General features: G+C 38.8%; 1 long non-coding RNA gene across 9 annotated transcripts; it reads right to left on the reverse strand.

Moving 5' to 3' along the window:
• LOC113463580 lies at positions 1–13,817 on the reverse strand. Of its 9 annotated transcripts, none has more exons than XR_005510708.1 (6): positions 13,653–13,815; positions 12,738–13,529; positions 9,051–11,254; positions 3,675–3,938; positions 475–891; positions 1–137 (listed from the first exon to the last, which is right to left on the reverse strand). It is a non-coding gene; the product is annotated as an uncharacterized LOC113463580 (long non-coding RNA). The 9 variants fall into 9 exon arrangements; XR_005510707.1 differs by having other exon boundaries at positions 9,051–9,422; positions 9,511–11,254; positions 12,738–13,815; XR_005510709.1 differs by having other exon boundaries at positions 9,051–9,150; positions 9,288–11,254; positions 12,738–13,815.
• Between the last annotated feature and the right edge of the window lie 7,587 nt (positions 13,818–21,404).

The raw sequence follows: 21,404 nt of genomic DNA on the forward strand, positions 1-21,404 counted from the left end.
GTTGTCATTGATTTGAGCCCTGTCATTTGCTGTCCTACAGCGTTGCATACCATGGATCACAAAATGCCTTCCAATAGCATAGTAGTTTGTCACCATCATGCCACTTGGTATCACCCCTTGAGTAGCAGCAAGAAAACCTACCACCAAATTCAATATCAGTAGTTGGAGAATAAAAAACGTTAGCTATTGGATGTGATTTAAAATATATATAAAAAATCATATATTTGAAAATTCCCAGCCTATACATCAAGTCACTCTAAATATATAGTTGTAATGGAATGTTGAAGTGTGTTGATTTTAGGATGACTTGATCCATAACTTAGGAGTCTTAAAATATATATAGATAAAAGCAGCAAGTTAACTTAGTAATAATTTCTTCAAAATCATAGCACCTACAATACTTATCCATAGCTGTGACACCAATCAGACATCAGAAAAATCTGAATTAACTTGCTGCTTTGATTCAGAAATTACCTACGGAAGGTGTCAACTGGTACAACTGGTAGTCTTCGAGATACAGTACCGAAGACCTGGCTCGAGTCCCATCCTCACCTTGATTTTAGCCAGAATATTGCCCATCATAATTCTTAAGAAAGAAAAAATCCAAAGAGCAGATCTTTAAAAGAATGTAACAATCAATTTCAGTACTGTAACAATCACAGAGCACACGATCAGCATCTTCATCTGGCAGCATGCAAAATGGCAACTAAGAATGAATCCTGCTAGAGATTCATCTTTTTTGAAAGGACGAAGTGTTGGCAGCAATCTGGTACTTCGCAGAAATTCCATCTCCACTTCAGAAGTGTAAGGCATGAACAACAGCAACGGACCACCCAATGAGATTTGTTCCTCTAACAATCTCCTCAGTTTCTGTTAACCCAAGGCTTTTTCCTGTTATAAATAAAATTTATAAGTATGGATGCTTTTGTCAAACTGCTGCCAAAAAAACTCATAATTCTCCAGCATGCACTCACTTTACCTGTCTCTTAAGCATCGATGCACTATAGTCACAATAATGGAGTTTCTGAGTAAAATATGATTGAAAGTATAAATCCAGTTTCCATGATAATTCCATCCATTCATATTTAAAATCATCATCTGCATTTGAATGTGCCGAATGTTAGAATTCCAGTTGAGTCCCATGGCAGATGAACCATGAGACGGAGACATGGAATTCGTATCGTGTTCAGCCACCATTCAGGTCAGATTCCAAGTGTAGCTGAATGTATTACTGGCCAAGCAGACAGATCACTTGTAAGGCAGATATCTTCAGTCACATGATGCATATACCACCATGTTCGGTTATCCTTGTAAAACACTCCCTGCTTCACATGAGCTCTGCTATGATGTGCAGTTTGGTCATACTTAAACCTATATACAAGGTTTCTTTGTTGCATGTTCTTTGCCAGAATAAATCAATCTGAAAATCTTCAGGCAAGGATGGGTGCAAACTTTTCTTTCTCACATCACAGCACAAACAAGAAAAGGATCTGTCTTATGAAAAATGTAACCACTCGGTGACAACTCTGTATGGTGACAGCTTGCTCTGGTATTAAATTTAATTAAGTTAACCACAACATAGAAAGTCGTATCAAGCCAGAGATTGGTTTTCCAAATCGACAAGAATGTTGATTTGAAAGCATCATACAATTAAACATATCAATTTTGATTAGTTAAGAGTATATTACAAGTGAAACATCCATATGAATATTGGCTGGTAGCAGAAATTGTACATAATATGCATGAAACTTCAGATTTTAACAGTCTCTCAGCTCTGATTTTCTCCAAATCTTCGCTATATTATTACAAAGGAATTAAAATCATCGTCTTGCAGTAGTTTAATTGTGCTCCGAGATCAAGAATATAATTCTGAGCTTATTTTAAGATTGCCCTCATATTCCCCTCCTCTGTTCCTTCCACCATCCACGGTTAATGGAGGAAGATATTATAAAGAAGATCGATCACCTCAAATCATTCAAGAAAATTGCTTTGGCAGGATACATGACAATCTCTATGCATATCCAAGCCTTTGACAAACCTACAACAACTCATAGAATCTGATGCCAAAAATAGTTTTTGTCCATGACCATGCTTAGGAAAACTTACTGCGTTTTCAAACGACATAGGGATTAACATATGCTTGGAACATTTGATATGCATCTAAGAGGCATGAAGAGTGAGGACACAAGATTGTATTTGGTCATAAAGATTACTAAACTTGTGGTCCTGTGAAGAATTCTAACTAGATCAACTAGACTCGAGTCACATACAAAATTCAGTCATCCGCTGCTGTAGGGTATAACTACAAAATTTTCATGCAACCCAAATCAAAGACTTGGCAATTTTATACACCAAGGTTACCAAAGAATGAAAACTATCACAATAACCAGAATCTCAGTCCATAGGCTCGACAGCTACACAATATTATGCTCTCAAATTCAAAGAATTATTTCCAAGAACCATCATCAAACTCAAAATAGATTAGAAACTATAATCATATTTACTAAAACAAATATCAAATTAAAACAAAACCTGCTTAAACAAGACTGGAAGAAGCATTGAGATATTTACTTGCATATTCTTAGAATTTTTCAGTCTTGAAAGAGATATTGTCAACCTAGGCGAGCAAATAAATACGAAGCAGATGAAGATTAGGGCATCTAAAACTCCAACTTGAAGAAAGTAAGATATATAACATAGGTTTCTTGATCCTAAAACTCAAATTTTACAGGTATCTAGACTGTTATATGATAGATTGCAGTATTAAACAAAATAATATTTTACAAACAGGGTTTTAATACATTGCATTTCATATTAATCCATTTTGATTGCCAGTTTCAAATTACCAAAACAATACATCCAAAGGTCTCAGACGGTATTATATACCATACAGTGAAATATATATTTTCCTTAACATACATTTTCTTTCTATATTTTCTAATTTAAGTAACATTTCTTTTGATTCTTTTATGACTTCCAATCAAAACTGTTGAAACATTAGAAAAAATAACTAGAACTACTAAAATTGCTTACAAAAATTCATTATGTTTAGCCGAGATTGAAAACTAAACCAAATTTTCGAACCTCAGTGCTTGTTGTTGTGATCTTTATTTTTATTTATTTTCTTTTATACAGGACATGGTTTGTTAAGGTTATCTTGGTCTTATAGAATTTCTTAATTGCTTTCTGTTTTTAAGAAGAATATGCTTAGCTTTTCTTACAAAAAGGTTAGAAAAATTGTAACTGTGCTGGAACTCATTAGGTTCCATTCATTAAGTGTTAAAGGAGATTGTTTGAAGTTTCATTAAGAGAAACTCTTCAAAAAGAGATATATGTCTCTGGCATCCTATATTTCTTCTTAATCAAGAAAATGTACACTCAATCTGAAAACATAGATAATCATCAAAGCATATTTGATTATTGCATCATATTTACTTACCTACAGAACCACTCAAGTTAAACTTCATTTAATCCACTACACAATCTTCCAAAGAGATCAAGATTTCCAAAGAACTTGCAAGCACCAAGAACATATAGTTATCGGCTCTGTGAATGTATGCTTTTTCAGAGTGCGGCAGGATGTGATGTGAAGTGAAGCGAACCGATTCGATAATAACGAGTGGGAGCGTTCTATAACGAAAGGGGATTCAAGGAGGAGGAATTCGAGCGCGTACCTCAGTCCGGACGATCCAAAAGAGGGTCTCAAGACGCGAGGGCGCCACCAGCCGCTCCTGGTGCGACAAGAAGGGCCGCCGCCGTTACGGCGGCGTCCATCGCCGGCGAGGCGAGGTACAGAGACGGAGAGAGCTGGAAATCGGAGCGAGAAGCAAAAGGCGTCTCCGTTTTTTTGGTAGAAAAAGGCGCCCCTTCAACAGCTGCTGAAGAGATCGGAGCCTCGGAAGCATCACAGAGTTATGGGCTTTGTGCATGCGTGTATGCTGCAAAATGGATTATAACAAATTTGCTCTAAAAAGATTACTATTTATATGCACCACTGAAAGATCTTGTTTCTACAACAATATCCCGCCTATCAGACTTTAAATCACGGTGTTAATGGTTGATCTTCTTTTGTAACATTTGTCGGATCGCCTTGCACAACTCTAAAAGCACTCCAAATTTTTCATTTATCCATCTTCACATATCTCAAGACAGTCATTGTATGATCCAACCATGGGTTCATGCAAAAAAAAAAAAAAAAAAGATAAATCATTCCTTCACACGAAAGCTACAGTCCTTTCCTTGACATGGTTTTAAATATAAAGGCATAATGTTGCTTGTTTGCATTATTAGCTCGGCAAAAATTTAACATTCAATTATATCATAAAGAGTTATATTTTTTAATAAAATTTTCAAAAATATTAATATAAAAAATAATTAATTCATTTTATATCTAGAGTAGTTATTTATCGATGGCGTGTTAGGCAAAAATCTAATAAAAGGGACAATTATAAATAAAATAATTTGATATATATATATGTAAATAGTGATTTTTTTAAAAATAATTGTACAATAACCCTCATTGATAAGGATAATTTGCCATATATGCAAAGCATCTTGCAGTAATTATCATAAAAAGTCAATGAAAGCTGACCGACTTCATTTTCTGTAGACTAGGTCAAGATCAAGAAAAATTATGGATGGTTTTTTGGTTGAATATTAGATTATTTACATATCCCTTGGTTACAAGCTTCACAGAGTCTACAAAATCTACCAACTTCATCTTTACATGGATTGGCTTAAGGAAATTTTTTTACAGATTCTCATTTGAAAATAAATTACTTGCATTGGAAGTCTTTTATGTTATAAGTTTAACGTGACTTAAATTGAGAAAATTACTTGCAAGTTCGTAGTTAGACATAACTTACTTATAAGTTTCTGATTTACAAAATACTTTAAAGTCGGCAAAACTCGCTGACTCGGTTGATTGTACCGAAAGATTACCTACATATTCTTGGTTGATTAAAAATTACTTATAACTCTCTGAGTAGCAATCTCTGCATAGACGGAAAAATGCCCACAGATTTAGATGGAATATATAAAATAACAATAATATTTATAGGTGCCACGTTGAACATTAAATTACTTCTAAGTTTCCATAAGTTTCAAACTTGATATGAAGTCTCTATATCTATGCATTGACTTTTAGGAAATCATGAAAACTTATTCATAGTTCCCTAGTTTAGTAACAAAATTACTCATAAGTTCCCAAGCTATGGAGGTCCCATAAAGTCCACAGAGTTTGCTAACTTCATGGAGTATGCTAAGAAAAATTAATTAGCAGGTCCTCAGTCCCTAAATCCCAAGCTTCAGAAAAAAGGTCAATTAAGCCACCAACTTTTCTTTGTATTAATTATGTCAAGGAAAAAAAAATCTCAGACTGAAGAAAGAATTATTTGGAGGGCCTTGAGTTACAAGCTTCACATGAAGTCGACCGAAAGTGCCGAGTTCACTTTATATAAACTAGACTGTGGCCTGGGCGATGCTTGTGACCTGCTAAACTTGGAATACGCCCGGGCAGAGGCAAAGCCAGGAATTTTAGGTATAGTGGCATTACCATGCTTAGCATATTGATTTTCTCATAATTTAGAAGCTTAAATTTTAAATGATTATAAATAAATTTAAAAACTATATTCATATTTAAACTTCACATACTATCTTATTTTATGATTCAAACTTTTGAAGATATATTAACATTACTATCATTCATTACTTTTTACGATAGTGTGTACATAAAAAAGAACTAAGTCAGATATCGACATAATAAGAATGCAGTAAAAATACTTACTTTGAATATGAGTCCAATTACCCTTTAAAATTGCTTATAGGACTCGAATCCAAAAGAAGTATTTGAGATAAATATTATCAATACTCTGTTTAACCTTTTATCCAAATAGTAGTTTTCTAACAATCAGAAATAAACAAATGCATGAACAATAATGCCAGTATGAATCCACATTATTACCGAACCCTTACTTAACAAGTCTTGAGGCTTGAAAAATCTTCTTAGTCTACTTTTCTTTATTTTCGAGAAAACCATAAGTTAGGCTCATAAGAAACCATGATTTATAATTCTACATTATCATATCTATTTATGACTAACTCTTAATACTAAGATTGACTAAAATTAAAATTAAAGAAAAATTAAACTATTGGATATTAAACCGAGGGTATATCTTGGTAAGGAATTGAGGGATAAACACTAAGCCATAATCTGCCTCAGCTTAGTTTGGAGTTGCGGATTAGAGTTAAGAAAGAAGGTAAGCCCGAAGCTAGAGAGATGGGGAGGGAGCTTGAAAACATGCCAAAGAGATTGGAGGTATAGCTTGAGGGTGAAAGAGATAGGAGAGAGCCTAGCATCGACAAAGCACATGGTGCAACACATGAAGGTTAGGATGGGAGGGGAAAGGATAGCTGCATTCCATAATCCTGTCCAAATTAGGGTCTGTTTGGGTGTTGCTACAGAAATATCCTACAAAAGAATCACGGGGAGAACAAGAGGGTGGAGAATTGATGGATGAGAAGAAAGGACATATGGGAAGAACAAGAGACCACACGTGAGAGAGGGGAGTTAGGTTGATATGGGACATATCCTATCAGAACTAATGCATTGGATCCTATTTAAAACTATGCAGTTAAGTGTGCTTGAACGAAAATAGTACTATAATGGGTGACATATCCAGTACTAGATAGGATATGAATTTAGTACGAAATCTCGCCGCTAGATTATCCAAATAGGCTTTTAATATTTTAATTATTATTTTTCCCTCCAGAGTTATAGTTTTTAGATATTTGGGTTTTTGGCAGAATGTGGGTTGGTAGGTTTTAAGGGTCTTGGACATTATAGAGCTGACACCTACCAACCTCTGGGATGAGGGGTAACCTCATAGGAAATAGAGGAGGACGGTGAGGGGGCTACAAAGACTTTCTTATGGTCGGCGAGACAAGTGCACAGCCCAACCTCTTCCACGAGACAAATTCTAACCTAAGAAAAGCAAACAGAAGCTAACATATTCCCCAACGTAGCCTCTACTCCTAGTAAATGCAAACATTACGGATGGTTATGAGGGAGATCAAGTTATATAGTAGAATTGATATATAAAGAAAAGTTAAAAATCAACATGATACTAACTCTTTCGAACATAGAATTATATGAACCCTATTAACAATGTTTTATTTTCAAGAAAGAGGAATAAAAAAGTGCAGCAACCAAAACTATGCATGAATTATCATCTTATATAAATTTAAATAGATCTTTATCGTAAGACCAAGCAATCACTTTGACTCGGTACTGGTAGCAATGAAATAAAGCTACAAACAAGGAACCCTCAGAATACAGGTTGAAAGGGAGAGCATATTGGGCAAATGATTTCATAGCACGTCTAAATACTGAAGATCTATTTCTTGGATAATACCTAGTGATTTGATGAAATACCTTGTTTTTTTTTTCTCTTGCCCCTTAAAGAGCCTGGAGCCTTTTCTGATTCTACGAATGATACATGTTTCTGAGAAGTTACTCTTTATAATTTCCAAAGTAAATGTAAGATTTTGATTGTCATCTCTATATAAAGTGAACTCTAGGGCACATATTTGTCTTTCCACGAGCAACTCTACTTGTCATTGTTCTTAATTCCAATTCGAGAAGTCATGCCACAATTTCTTAGAGGTACCCAGAATGCTATGGTATATCAAAACAGTCATCCATCCATCTCTCATGTACATTATATATCCTACTCTATTATATATAACTAAATTTCCTAGGTAGATTATGACAAACGATGGTAAACAATTGCTTACATGAACGTGAAAGCATAAAACATCTCTTTACAAATCCAAGATAAAGGCAAAGCCCCTTAGGTTTCTTATACTTTGATGATAGAAATTATAAATTTCTTGTGCTTACACTTCGGAAGTCAAATTCATGTTGAAACTCCACAAATCATATTTGGTCTGATCATACACAATTTCGTACTGTTCTCCTGTGCATTTGCAGCAAAACACAATACACAATTTTTACTATTCTTCCAGAAAATTTTCAAGTATATGGTAAATGATGGTCAGAAATGTTTCTAAAGCAAGTCCAGTTTTTATTTTATTTTTGTGTGCTTATGTGTACGTAGCAAGCAAGATCACTTTGAATTAAAGATAAAATTTATATGATGTTTTAGAATAATAATTTTAATAGCATGCTTTCAAAATCGTATAGGTGATAAGCTGTTTAAGAGCCGCACTTTTCTAAAGGTTACATGCCGGAAACCAGTAAAGCTTAGTCTTGCACATGTATGATCGTGCCAGGGTTAGGCCAAAGGCCTGCTTGGTGCTTTATAGGACGTCCTTTTAGCAGTGCATACCACTTTACCGTGCAGCTATCTGGAGCATGAGATTAGCTTTGGGCTGGATTAAGCTTAATCCAAAGTACGTTTGGATTAAGGCTTTGGTCGAGATGGCCATGATCAGAAATCGTATAAATCAAAGCTACCATCTTCGTTTAGCAAACTAATTGCTTAGTGTTTGCAATTAAATGTGGAGCTGTAGGACAACAAACACAGCTAGATGGATAGAGGCTATCTATAGAGAGCTCAATTACTTACTTCCTTGTAGTTGTATTAAAAACCAAGAATCTGGCTTATGTTGTTAGGATGCTTTTCATAGGCAGTACAAAGCAAAAAACAACGCACAAGGGCCTACGTCCTGCATGCACATGCAAGGAAAGAGAAACGCCCCACCGCTTTGTACCACTTCTAAGAAATCACACAAGCCAAAGAAGAAAAGGCAATAAAGATGTGTTCTAAGGAAACTTAATTAGCATAGTTACGTATATGATCTATAGTAAAGATTTTGAGTAGTTTTGATAGCAGAAATTCCATAGCTTAAAATCTCTCAAGCTCAAGTTGCAGTTCCACTGCTGAAAAGATTTAAAGCTATACTGAACAACCAGACCAACAAAACTCAACTAAAGTTTGCTGCGCATAATTTCTGCTAATGAGAAAAAAGGAGAACACAGAAAGCCTCTCAAAGCTCCCTGGAAAGAATGATGCTTGAAATGAGCTAACCTTCAGCTGAAATCTGGTTCATCTATTATTCCACTGGCACGTATACTGCTGCTCTGGGTGTATTTTGCCAGATGTTTCATGTGACGCGGTCCTTGCAACCCTAAAAGAAACAAAGGACCTTTTTTTTACCTTCAGAAACCTCAAAATCCAGAGTCTTAATAAATTTGGGAACCATCATATGATGAGAATTTATGGACATACACATCGCAGAAAAATATATCATGACCTTCAAATCACCTATGCCTCGAGAGAAAAGTTGATGGTGTCCAACATCGAAGATAAAGGCATTCCCCACTTCCTCATCATCCTTCATAAGCATTCTCTCCATAGTTGGTCATTTAACTGAATGTTTAACTGCATGAACCATGCTATCTTGATCCCACATGGCGATAAGAAATTAGTACATGGTAGTACAGCAGTAGGTTATATCGATTAATCTGTAAGAAAATTTAATAGAAACCTCTTGTCTCCCTCAAATGCATGAGCTGTTAGAGAATCGCTAATCAGGAGGAGGAGAATAATTTTATGGCAGGAAATTCACTAGTCCATTCTTTTTGTCACCTGCTTTTAAGTTCCCTGACTTACTTTGATGATGAAGCCTTATATTTTGGTTGTCTGATAGAACAGTTGCAGGCCTCGCATGGTGTCCTTGTATCAAGATTTTCCTTGACATGCCAATCTAAGAATCTAAACAAATATGGGTGCCACAATGGGAGCATGCTTGCTGACAACAAAGAGGAAAGTGGAACTTCAGTACTTGAAGAGAGAGAGAGAGAGAGAGATAAAAAAAAAGGGTCTGTCGAGGAAGATCAGCCAAGCAATATGGAAAATGTCACGTTACATCAGAGGAGTCCAACCTCCACAGACATTAATCTTACGGATGCTTGTAGTTACATAAATGAAAAAAAATCTATTGAGACTGTCAAATGGTGAATATGTCTGTGAAGAGGACATGTTTTATTCATGCACTAGTTATGGCTAAAGTAGGCTAATGTTCACATGCAATTTTGTGCTGTGCACATACAGCAGGTACACATGAGAGAGAGAGAGAGAGAGAGAGAGAGCATGTACCTTCATAAGAGTGCTTGTTTAAATGCATGCTGTACAAATTATAGGAAGGGAGCAGTGAAATGAATTACATGCCATTAGAAACATAAATATTTTGCATCTTGATCATGTTAAGCGTAGCAAATTTCAGAGGTGAGGAGAGGGGCACTTTTCCAGACACTTCCGTGAGGAATGTCCTTGAGGATGGTCCACTTTGAAAGCAATAACTTGCAGGTTTACCCAATGGGAGGTCCACTTGCATGAGTGATAAGTGGTAAATGTTGATGCAAATGCTTTTGACATGCTCTTTTAGCTACATTCCATATATGTCTGCAAGGGCAGTTCCATGTCGGAAGCTCTACTCAAAAGTATTTCTCTTTATAGAGCTTTTCAGTTGCAGAATGTACCCATTCTCACCTAATCTGCATAAAATTAATTATATTGAAGTCATCAAAACATTCTATACAAGGGAGTGAAATACTCTTTTTTTTATTTAAGGATTGATTTAATACCTTGGCTCCATCCAATTCTTGCCATATTGTACTTCAGATTCAAATTTCATTGAGATTAAATATTTGTATTTGTTACATGGAGTCTGAAAGACTTCCATGGGGGGAAAAATCGCCAATATAGTTAGAAGAAGAATTCTTACAAGTTAGTGCTCAATAACAAGCAAATTGGATCTCAAGGCAGTCCAAAAAGGTTTTATAAGAAGGACTTAACGCATATATATGTTGAAAACTTGTAGATTCAAAGCGTGTCATCAGTTTGTATGCAATGTAGCAACAGATACTCATAAACAGCAAGAATACAAAGAGGTGGAAAGAGAACAAAAGGTTTGGTCGACATGATTTTGGAACCATGCATCCTTACAATGATGCATTTTTCTATTCCAGACAAAAACTAAACATCTTAATATTAACCAAAAATACCAAAATAGTTCAAGATCAATGTGAATTCATTTCCAAATTAAAAGTTTCTTTGATGCAATGTGAGGAAACAGTACCAATTGTACGCTTATCAGGTTTAACTCTAAAACAAGTAAATTTTTATGAAAGGAAGATAAGAGAAAAAAGATAAAAGGAAGAGAAGAGAACGGAATCTCACTTCCCTTGTTTGGATGTAATGGGCAAGGATAGAGAGGAGACTTGACTTTCCTGCACAAGAAGAAATTAAGAAAAAGAACGGAATAAATAATCAAGAAGAGAAGAACATAATGCATCCTTTTCTCTTCTCTCCAAATCTCTCCACGCTTGGAGATAATAAACAAAAAAGTGGGATCCTAGAGAAATATTTTCTCCATTTAGTTTCTCTTCTCTCCAATCTCTCCTCAATTTATTAACCAAACAAGAGATTTTCTCTCTCTATTTTCTTTCCGATCTGTAGCCTCCAAATTTGTCAATTCAAATGCACTACAAGACAATTTAATAACCTCAAGGAAATGAATCTGATGGACTTCAATTCCTATCTTTCTCTTAAGGGAGAGTGTAAACACACATACTGATATTTAATTAATGACAAAGAATCCAAATATTCTTATATGGCCTAATGATTAGAAACCAAGTATTTAAAAATGTATTTTGATGATTCACTGTGAGAATTCATCAAGCTAGCGATTATTCGGACATGTTTTTTTTAAAATAATAAGATAATATAATACAAAGGAAATTACCTATTTTGTTAGGTGGAGCTTGATATTGCTGGTACTTGAGCAAATGGATTACTCAATGTGGGACGGCAAGCTGGTTCTTTGTTGAGCTGAAGTTGCATCATTTATTTTTTTAGATTTTTCTCTGCTTTTCTATTTCTATAATTGCTTTTGTTTCTATTAAATTGTCTCGCTCTAACCTCGTCTCTGTTATCTATTGCAACTCTTTCTTTTCTTCTGCTGTAATTACCTGCAGCTGTAACTCTTTTTTTTCTTCTGCTGTAATTATCTTTGCTCTTCAAAAAAAGTTAAGTGGCCGCTTTAACCGGTCTCCTTTATTATCAAAATAATAATAATAATATAACCCATATCTATATATAATCAATTGAAATGCAACTATGCCAATGGATGCTTAAACAAAAGTTAGATGAAGCACAGAAGCTAGTAGGGAGAGCAATTAGGTCAACTCCTATTAGAAGATTCCAATAATAATAACTAATGTCCTAAATCGAATATCACTGCAATGGAATCTCCCATCAAACTTAAATAGCTACTCTTATTATCCACCTATTGCTACCACAAGCGCACAAATGAAAAAAAATGGTCATTAAGAGTTGCACAAGAATCACATTTACATCATACAATCATGTAACGAAGTACAACAATCAAAGATATACTGCTTACTTTAAACGATTTTAAGCCATTCTCCTTTCAAGAGTCTTATTCTTCTCCACTTATTTAAAGAAGTACAATAAAATCAAGTAAATAAGATAAATTATGAGCTATAAAAATCTATGACTTGCATGCAGTAATGCTTGCTAAAAACAAAAAAAAAAATTGATATAATGCATAGAGCAAGTATTCTTCGGCAAGTTCTTCTTACACTCTGAAACATACATGACCCCAAATATCTATCAGCAAGCAAAAAACCTTGTAACTGTAGAGGTACAAGGTAAGAACTGAATCGAATAACACACAACGGCAAAACATACCTCGTCGGTGCAACCAAGAAGCAGCAACCAATCTCGCCGAATCTCATATCACTGAAGTCGCCTATTTGCCGATGCAGCATCATCAAGATTCTCATTAAGAATCGGACTGCAGCAGCTCGATCAATGTGAATCTTGATGATGCCACACCTGCAAACATCGACTGCCTCCAAGAATCAAAGATCTGAGGGGAACAAAGAACCAACGCCGACATAAAACCCAAGAAGGAGACCCAATACTCAAGCTAAGCATTTTTTTTTTTTTTGTTTTGTTTTTGAAGAAAGAGAAAGATGGGCCGTGAAGAGGAACAACACGAGTATTAAAATAGTCGATACAGAAAGACAAAAAAAGAAGATAATATAGTACGTATTTGGATCAAAATATCAAGAAAAAAGATGGGAAAAGATAGAAGAAAAAACAGAAGCAGGAGCAGGAACAACAAAGGAGAGAGAGTGGAGAGGAGATATAAAAACTTAGATTCATGCGCACTTCCCACCCACACATGAACACGACCGCAGGGTGACGTGGAGGGCCGCGAGTGGCCGGACGGGAAAAAGACGGTGGGCTGGCGCCCCAACTGAGGGAATCTAACAGTCCCCCTTCCCACCCCAACTCCGACGGAGGGCTGCCCAAATCTCACCCTCTCCCACCCGTAAAACCACCGCAAGCTGCGAACGGATGTGAACGAAGAAAGGGAGATCCAAGAGACGGACAAAAAGAGCAATCAAATCTAATATATCCATCCATACTTCTCGATCCCCTCGCTTCTTCTCCAGAAAAGCGAAAGGATCTGTGCTGAAAAAATACAAGATCTCAGGATCACATGGCATAAGAAGATTTCCGAGGATAATTTGGATCCCAAGAAGCTATATAAACAAAGAACTTTGAATCCAAAGAAGAGAGAGAGATATGGGAAACCTGACAAGATCTGAAAGAAATCCAGCCGAACGGCCATGGCCGAGAAGAAACGATGGGGGATCGAGAGAGGGCTACAAAGTGTGTTTTTGCTTAATTAGCTTTCTGGGCTGGTTTTTTTTTTTTTTTGGTTACCGGAGATGGGGGGAGAGATAGAGATAGAGAGAGGCTGATTACAGGGAGCTTTTGATGTGGAGATGCTTGGCTGTGGTGAGGTGGTATTGTACTATTTTTGTTTACGGTTACAGGTTCCCATCACCTTTGGATATAAAATTCCAAATTTGCCCGCTTAGAATTAAATATTCAAACCTAGGAGCATGCCACTCGGATGTGTTTCACTTGCGCTCTTCCCCACCGGCTGCTGCCGAGAAATTTCCACGTTTCGACACAACTCCCTAGCGAGAACATCCCTGCTATTTTTATGGCGGTCTCCTCGACAAAGCAATTTTGGCTGCATGATGCTGCATGAAACATCATGATCCATCCATCATCCGGATGATGAAACACACACACACAAACTGATAGATGCCATGCCAACCGCATATGTCCAAAGATAATATCTGACTTGATGCACAATTTTTTCTCTTGGAAGAAGCTTAACTAGCTCGAAGATTACAGAATCCTCTAAAAATCTATAGATTTAGCCACAAGGATAGATACTTTCTAGGCTTTTATGTAGGAGCCCGAATGATCCTAACTATTGAAATTATGTTGCTGCATATATTCTCTAGCCATTCATTGTACATGACAGAGCTTATTAAAGAAGAAAATCTTAGTAGTTAAGTTAGTAAGCAAAGAGTTGTAAAAGATCTTTAGAAAAATATTACTTCCTATTCTTTTGAACTCTCTCTCTTGTGCCCTTCTCTTCTCTTTCTGAGAGATTTAACATAAGAGGTTAGAGTGATAGGTTGATAAGAGATGGTTGCGGAAAAGTAAAGCTTCTAAGTATAGAATAAGCTTCTAAGCTCAGCTCGATCCACCCGGATTGGGTTCCTAGATAGCTAACTGGTAATCATTATTGTTGTGGAAACAAAGGGTCTCGGACTTAGTCCCATATCGACTGAATAGCCGAAAAATCTGTCTTAAATAAAGGGCTCGATTACCCTTCCCTCAGGAGGCGCTTTTTAAAGTGCAAAATCGTGAGGGAGGCCGACCTGTGTCGTACCCTACCCTAAAGCAGATAATACCTCCTGTGGGGACACAGTCTTTTTTCCTGTTCCAGTTCAGTGGGGGCTAAGGTCTGAGGTCAGGGGAACCCCAACCTCATCATTGGCGCGCCAGGAAGGGAGCCTTGACCTCGGCTTAGACCTTCCAGCTGAGGGGGCTAATATTTTGGGAATAAAGGGTCTCGGACTTAGTCCTACATCGATTGAATAGCGAAAAAGTCTGTGCCTTAAATAAAGGGCTCGACTACCCTTCCCTCAAGAGGCGCCTTTTAGAGGGCAAAACCGTGAGGGAGGCCGACTTGTATCGTACCCTGCCCTGAAGCAGACAATACTTTCTGTGGGGATGCAGTCTTCTTTTTCTGTTCCAGTTCGGTGGGGGCTAAAGTCTGACGTCGGGGGAATCCCGATCTCATCAATTATCCATCACTTAACCGGTAATCATGAAGCAGCAACTTTTTTTATTAACATGGGAGAGATGAACTAAGTTCTCCCTTGATTAGCAATTCCAAATTGGTCTGCCCTTAGTAAATCAAGATCATCTGGTGGGTAGGGGCCTTTCCAAGAAAAATGAAGCTGATGGATACGACATGGCCTACTAGCCAATCGACCATCCTAATTCCTTCCCTGTAAATATGAGAAGCACTGAAGAATTGAAGTTGATTAGTAAGCTACCCAATATGTTGTAAGATAGGATGAAGGGTATAGAAACCCTCTTATTTGTCTTAGCATTTATCAATGAGAACATAGTTGGAGAATCTCCTTCCAACCATATAGAAGTGGCTTTTGATTGCTTTATGGCAGTCCTCATACCTTCCCAAGCCCTGCCAACAGATGGTACTGAGCACGTTGAAAAATGGAAGCTTCTAGCATCCATAGCATGACCTTCCAGATTAAAAACATTAACTATGTAATGTCCGGGCCCAATATAGACCGGGCCCAATACTGTAGGGCCCAGTTGAAGGGTATTGGGCCAGGAAGGGGTTAGCGGGCCACGTTGGCCCAGGAAGGGCAGACTACTGTCTTCCCCGAGGGCTGAAAGGACAGGACCACCAGATGGCCAACGGAGAGACCCCCACAGACATGCAAAACGGGAGCCCGCCACCTCCTTCCCCTCAGCATCTGAGCTTTGAGTTGGCCTGAGGAGGAGGGGCAGTTGGTAGCTCCCGGAGCAGTGAGGAAGGAGAGAACGCGACCTCTCCTTTGGGGTCAAGTCCTAAGCCCACTATTTAAAACCCTAAAATTTTGCTAACCCCGAATTTGATATACCCTCCCTAAACCTCTAACCCTCTGGATCTACTGCACCAGAGAGCCAAGCCTTGGAGCTGGAGGCGGAAGAGACCTTGCAGCCCTAGGAGAGGAAGGAGGGAGCTTGCCGAGAAGGAGGTACTGCCCAACCCCAGTCAACCGAATCAAGGTAAGGGCCCTGTAAGTAGGATTTTAGGTAGGAAATGGGGGAGGGTGGAGAAACCCCTCTGTGGGGTGTTATCCTCTCTGTTTCGAGGGAAGGGGACTGGCACAGGGAGGAGATCGGTACAGAAAAAAAGAGAGGAAACCCACGGACTGCGGGTCGGACCCACGGGCCGCGGGCCGGCCTGAAGGCGGCCCAAGCCCAGGCCCAACGACCACCCGGGCCGAGCCCAACTGGACTCGGCCTGCGGGTGACCCGCCCTGACCGGGGCCGCCCTAGGGCTGAGGGGCAGCCAAGGGCCGCCAGGTCTGGCTATGCCGGCGACGGACGCGGCCCCTAGGCCGCCAGCCTCCGCCGAGCCCCACCCCTCCGCCGGCCGAGAGGTGGTGGCGCGGTATCCACAAAGAAAAAGGGGGAAAAAGGGGAAAGAGGGAAAACGGAAGAGGAAGAAGAACAATATATATATATATATATATATATATATATATATATATATATATATATATATATATATATATATATATATATCTCTGTGTGTGTGTGATAATATGAAAAGGGGGTACTTACCTCGGACCACGGCCTTACCTCACCGTGGTCGGAGCCGGTGAGGACCCCGGAGAAGGTCCGGCCTCGATCTCACCTCCCGGCCTTCCCCCTCTTCTCCGGCATCACTTCGAAGAAGGGGAGAAAGGGGACCGGCCTCCCGCCGCCGCTGCCCCAAGGGAGGAGCCCCGCTTCGGTCGGTAGATCGGAGGGCGCTCCATCTCTCCGGCCGCCGATGAAGGAGGGGGATGAGCCGGAAGACGAAAGGGAACCGGAGGAAGGGAAAGAGGGAGAGGCACGAACGAAGAGGCCGAAGCCTCTGGAAGCCCCTAGAAAGAGCCTTAACGGGCTGCCTAACGGGTCGGATCCAAGTTCAGGTCCGAAACCCGTTAGGCCCAAATAGCCTGAATTGGCTTGGGTAAATCCAATAAAGGGATTGATTCGAGCCCAATCAAATTAAATGGGTCAAGTAAGCCTAAATAGAGTTGGGTCTGAACCCGACCAAGCCTGAATGAACCCAAATTAAGCAAATTGGGCTAAATCCGAACCCAATTAAACTCAATTCAGCTGGGGCCGATCCATGTCCATAACATGTTGACTCCAACCGGCCCAATTAGCCCTAAATCAGGTCCGGACCAGGTCCAATTAAAATGGCAGAAAGCCAAGTTGGCTAAGAAAGGGCGGACCTAACCACAAATCAGACCCAACCCTTTCATTAGAGGCCCAATTATGCCTTGTAGACTCAAATTTACTTCAATTGGACTAAAATTTATGACAAATAGAGGATAATGTGAGTCTTATAATATGGTTTTAGAAATCAAAGACTCGTCGTCTGGACTCCAGGAATTGATAACAACTTATTGTAAGTAACCTGCTCTAATCCTGTTATGGATCCCATCATGTCTATTTATAGTTCTTAAAGTGCTATTTTATGAATTCATAAATTATGATCATGTATGCACCATGATTATGCTGATATTTTAAATCATGCATGCAATGTTAGTATAACAAAATCCTATCTAGCCAGGAGGCACTATAATGGGCTCAAAGATGCTACTGATCGAATGCAACTGAGCTGGCCTTGCTAGTGGCCGAGAATGACTAAGCTGGCCTTGCTAGTGACAGAGAATGACTAAGCTGGCCCCGCCAGTGGCCGAGAATGACTTCGCAGTAGCATCCGAGAGAATGGACTACGGCATGCCGGGGCACGATTTCATGTGTATACTTTATGAAAAGATTTGTTGGACTTAAAAATACTGCTTTGTTTACCCAGCATAATTATTTTGCCATGATAAATTGTTAGATAATATGCATGTCAGCTTCTCAAACCCTGATAAACATGTTTAGCATGTTAGTTGATCTGATAGGATTATGCAGAATTACTTACTGAGCTGTGTAGCTCATACCTATTTGTTTTCATTTCTTTTCAGATCCTCACCAGTGATCGCTTTCAGATATATTTTTCTTTTGTAACAGAGTTTCGTTATTTTTGGAGAAGCATACATACTTTTGTATACTTGGATAGTATAGAAGTTCTGTATTTTTGTATCAGTCTTAAAGGTTAAACTGAAATATTTTAATATATGAAAGTTTAAATTTTATTGGCTACCTGTTACCCCTGTACGAGGCTGCTTGCTATTGTGGGCGATAGTCGGCAATTGCACGGCCGTGTCACGGATCCAAGTCCGGGGCGTGACAAACTAAATTTGGGACCTACATCAAAATTTACCTTCAAACAACCAAGGTTGCAGGGGACACCAACAAACAAAGGATGGAAGAGGAAGAAGGGGGTGAAATGAGATCATTTGAAGGCCCCTAGTGAATTGGCTACGAAGGTAAATACTATTCCAACATGAATTACCTATTCAGAGATAAATGGTGCCCTAAGGAGCTTCGTCCAAACTAGTTTCCAAAGGAAAAGTTGGAGCAATGGGGGTAAGAAATTCCTCTGTATCCAAGAATATGAAGTATTCGAGCACGCCGGGGGAGAGAGACCGAGAAATGTCCTTGACTCTATCTCGAAATGCAGCTGAAGTTATTTAGCCCCTGCACCAACTTATCCTCCCAATTGTCTAGAGGCAATGGAATAGAAGTAATCCTGCGAGCAAGGTCGGGTAAGTAGAAAAATTTAAGGTCTGTTTGGATATTCATGCAGGATATTCTTATAGGAATCAGGCTTATTAGCCCAACCATCTTGCATCTTTAGAGATTCCTTCGAAGTCATAACCTAAATTCCAGCTTGTGGGCCTGTAGAAAGAAAAAAAAAATCAGGAACACGACATTCGGGCTAGAGGGTGTCAGGTTGATACCGATTATGCTCAAATAGACTTTCTAGTGCACGAATCTAGAAGAGTGATACCTGCCGCCAAAGATTTGGAATCCCCATCTAGCATCCTCTTTGCACAAAAAATCTTCCAATGAAACCAAGGTATGCCTCGAGAGGAGGAACTAGAGTCATTCCACAGAAAATCTCCAATGATCTATTCAGTAGAATCAATAATGTTGAGTGGTGCAGGGATGTTGCTCAAAAAAGGAGTAGATTAGAATTGATGTCAAAGGAGTAGATTGGAATTAATGTGTGATAGCCCAATTTATTTGGACTAATGGGCCAGCCCAAGAGGCCAAGGCCCATTGAGATCAAAGCGAGCCCTATTGCTCGCAATAAGGAGGAGGAAGAGACTCTCGACCAGTCTTCTTCCTCCTTTAATTTTGTCGGACTCCGGGAGTCCTGAGGATATCCCAATACTGATTAAAACTTGGGGACTTCCTCTATTTAATTCTCCTCCTCCTCCGTTGAAAGCCATCCATGATAAATCCAAGATCTAGCTGTCGATTTCAAGTTTTGTTTCCAAGTTTCTCCCTTGATTCCTTGCTTGAAACGTCGTCGGATCTTCACTAGACTGAGGTAGGACCCAAGCCACTCCTCCTCTCTTCTTCTGTCGGTCTTCTACTCGTGTTCTCTTTTGAATTGGGCTGGTGAATCACGAGAACTTCAATCCGAATCTAGATACCTTATTTCGGCCCCTTTTCTTTCGGGTTTCACCATCGTCGACCACCACACCGCAGGGCGCCATCACACAACACGGGCCGTGACCACTATGCCGGCAACCTGCACCACCCTGGCCTCCCTCTCCCTATTCCCATCTCCTCCCTATGGATCCACACCCGAGCCAGCAACCCTTGAGTTTTTTTTCTTTGGCCACTGTCACAGTGGCCGCCGGCAGCAATGACCATGGTTGAGGGTCGTCACTAGGCCGGCCATCATCGCTGGCGTTGGGCCACCTTGGTGGTTGCCACCCCCTAATCCGAGAAGAAGAGGGAGAGATGGGATCTCCCCTATTTTGGGGAAGAAGAGAGTCTTCTCTCTTCTTTCTCTCTCCTCTCTTCTCTCTCAATTGATTTTCTCTTTCTTTGTTTTCCTCTCTTTGCATGGTTCTATGGACCCAGCCAAAATAATAGGTTTCGGAGTATTGGCTTCAGAAGGGTCCCAGATGTTTCTTTGTGGACCGAAATTAACCCCAATAGAGGGTCCTTGTCTAGTCTTGCTGCGACCACCGGTCACGATAGCATTACCCTGACTATTGCCGAGCGCTACTGGACTCTATCATCATAAATCTCTATTGTGTTATCTGTACCATAGTCTGATTCTTGTTTTATGATTTGATTGGCTTGATTGGCTAAAGCAGACCGATCTAGATCGTTGGATGCTTTTACCTAGTCAACCATGTCCTTCCTCCACCTGACTGTAGTTAGCTACCATTGAACTTATAATTGATAATCCTGATTTATTATTCTTTTCTTGGTTAGATAAAAAAATTTTGAACAAATGGATTGAGTTGCATTGTGCTGACTGATTCGAACAATTGAATGTTATCATCTAGCTAGCCTCCTATATCTTTTTAAAAAGAAATTGTTAGTATTGTCCTCCTAAGGCTAAAGTGCCCTTGCTGGCTACCTTTTTTCTGTGGCATCAGAAACTGTCCACTAAAAAAGTCAGTCTCTTTGTTCTGATTTACAGAAAGTTTCATCCTTTAGTTTTCATTTACAGTCAGTTGAGTATGCTGCTATGTTATACTGGAAAGATCTTTTCCAAGAATATTCAGCTGCTGCATTGTGGTGTTCTCCAAACACAGGGATCTCTGCTATTTCATTTTTATAGGCAAGCTCTGATTTTGTATGAGGCTACAATCATTTGGACAGGAGGAAACCCAATAAGATCTTACACTCTAGTTCAAAATTGAGATAAGACCCTGATCCTTTATTTATTTTAATTTTTAATTAAAAAAGAGAGAATATGAGTAATTCAAATATTAAAACTCTAAAATTAGATAATTACAGAATAATTGATTTATTAATATGGTAAGTGATTAATAAGGTATAAGTTGGTGTTATATTGATATTAAATTGACTGGATATGTTAGGTGTGGATTGGTGGCATTGTAGCTATGTTGAATTGTAATGGAAGTAAGAATTTCTGTACTTGAACACTAACTTATATATATATATATATATATATATATATATATATATATATAGACACACACACACACATACTGCTGGATCTGCATCATGAGATTTACATCGATAAGTTTTGTTTGACATATGATGGTATGTTTTATATGATTTTCAATACAAATA

This window comes from Phoenix dactylifera, chromosome 2 (genome assembly GCF_009389715.1).
Source record: "Phoenix dactylifera cultivar Barhee BC4 chromosome 2, palm_55x_up_171113_PBpolish2nd_filt_p, whole genome shotgun sequence".
NCBI classification, from domain to species: Eukaryota; Viridiplantae; Streptophyta; class Magnoliopsida; order Arecales; family Arecaceae; genus Phoenix; species Phoenix dactylifera.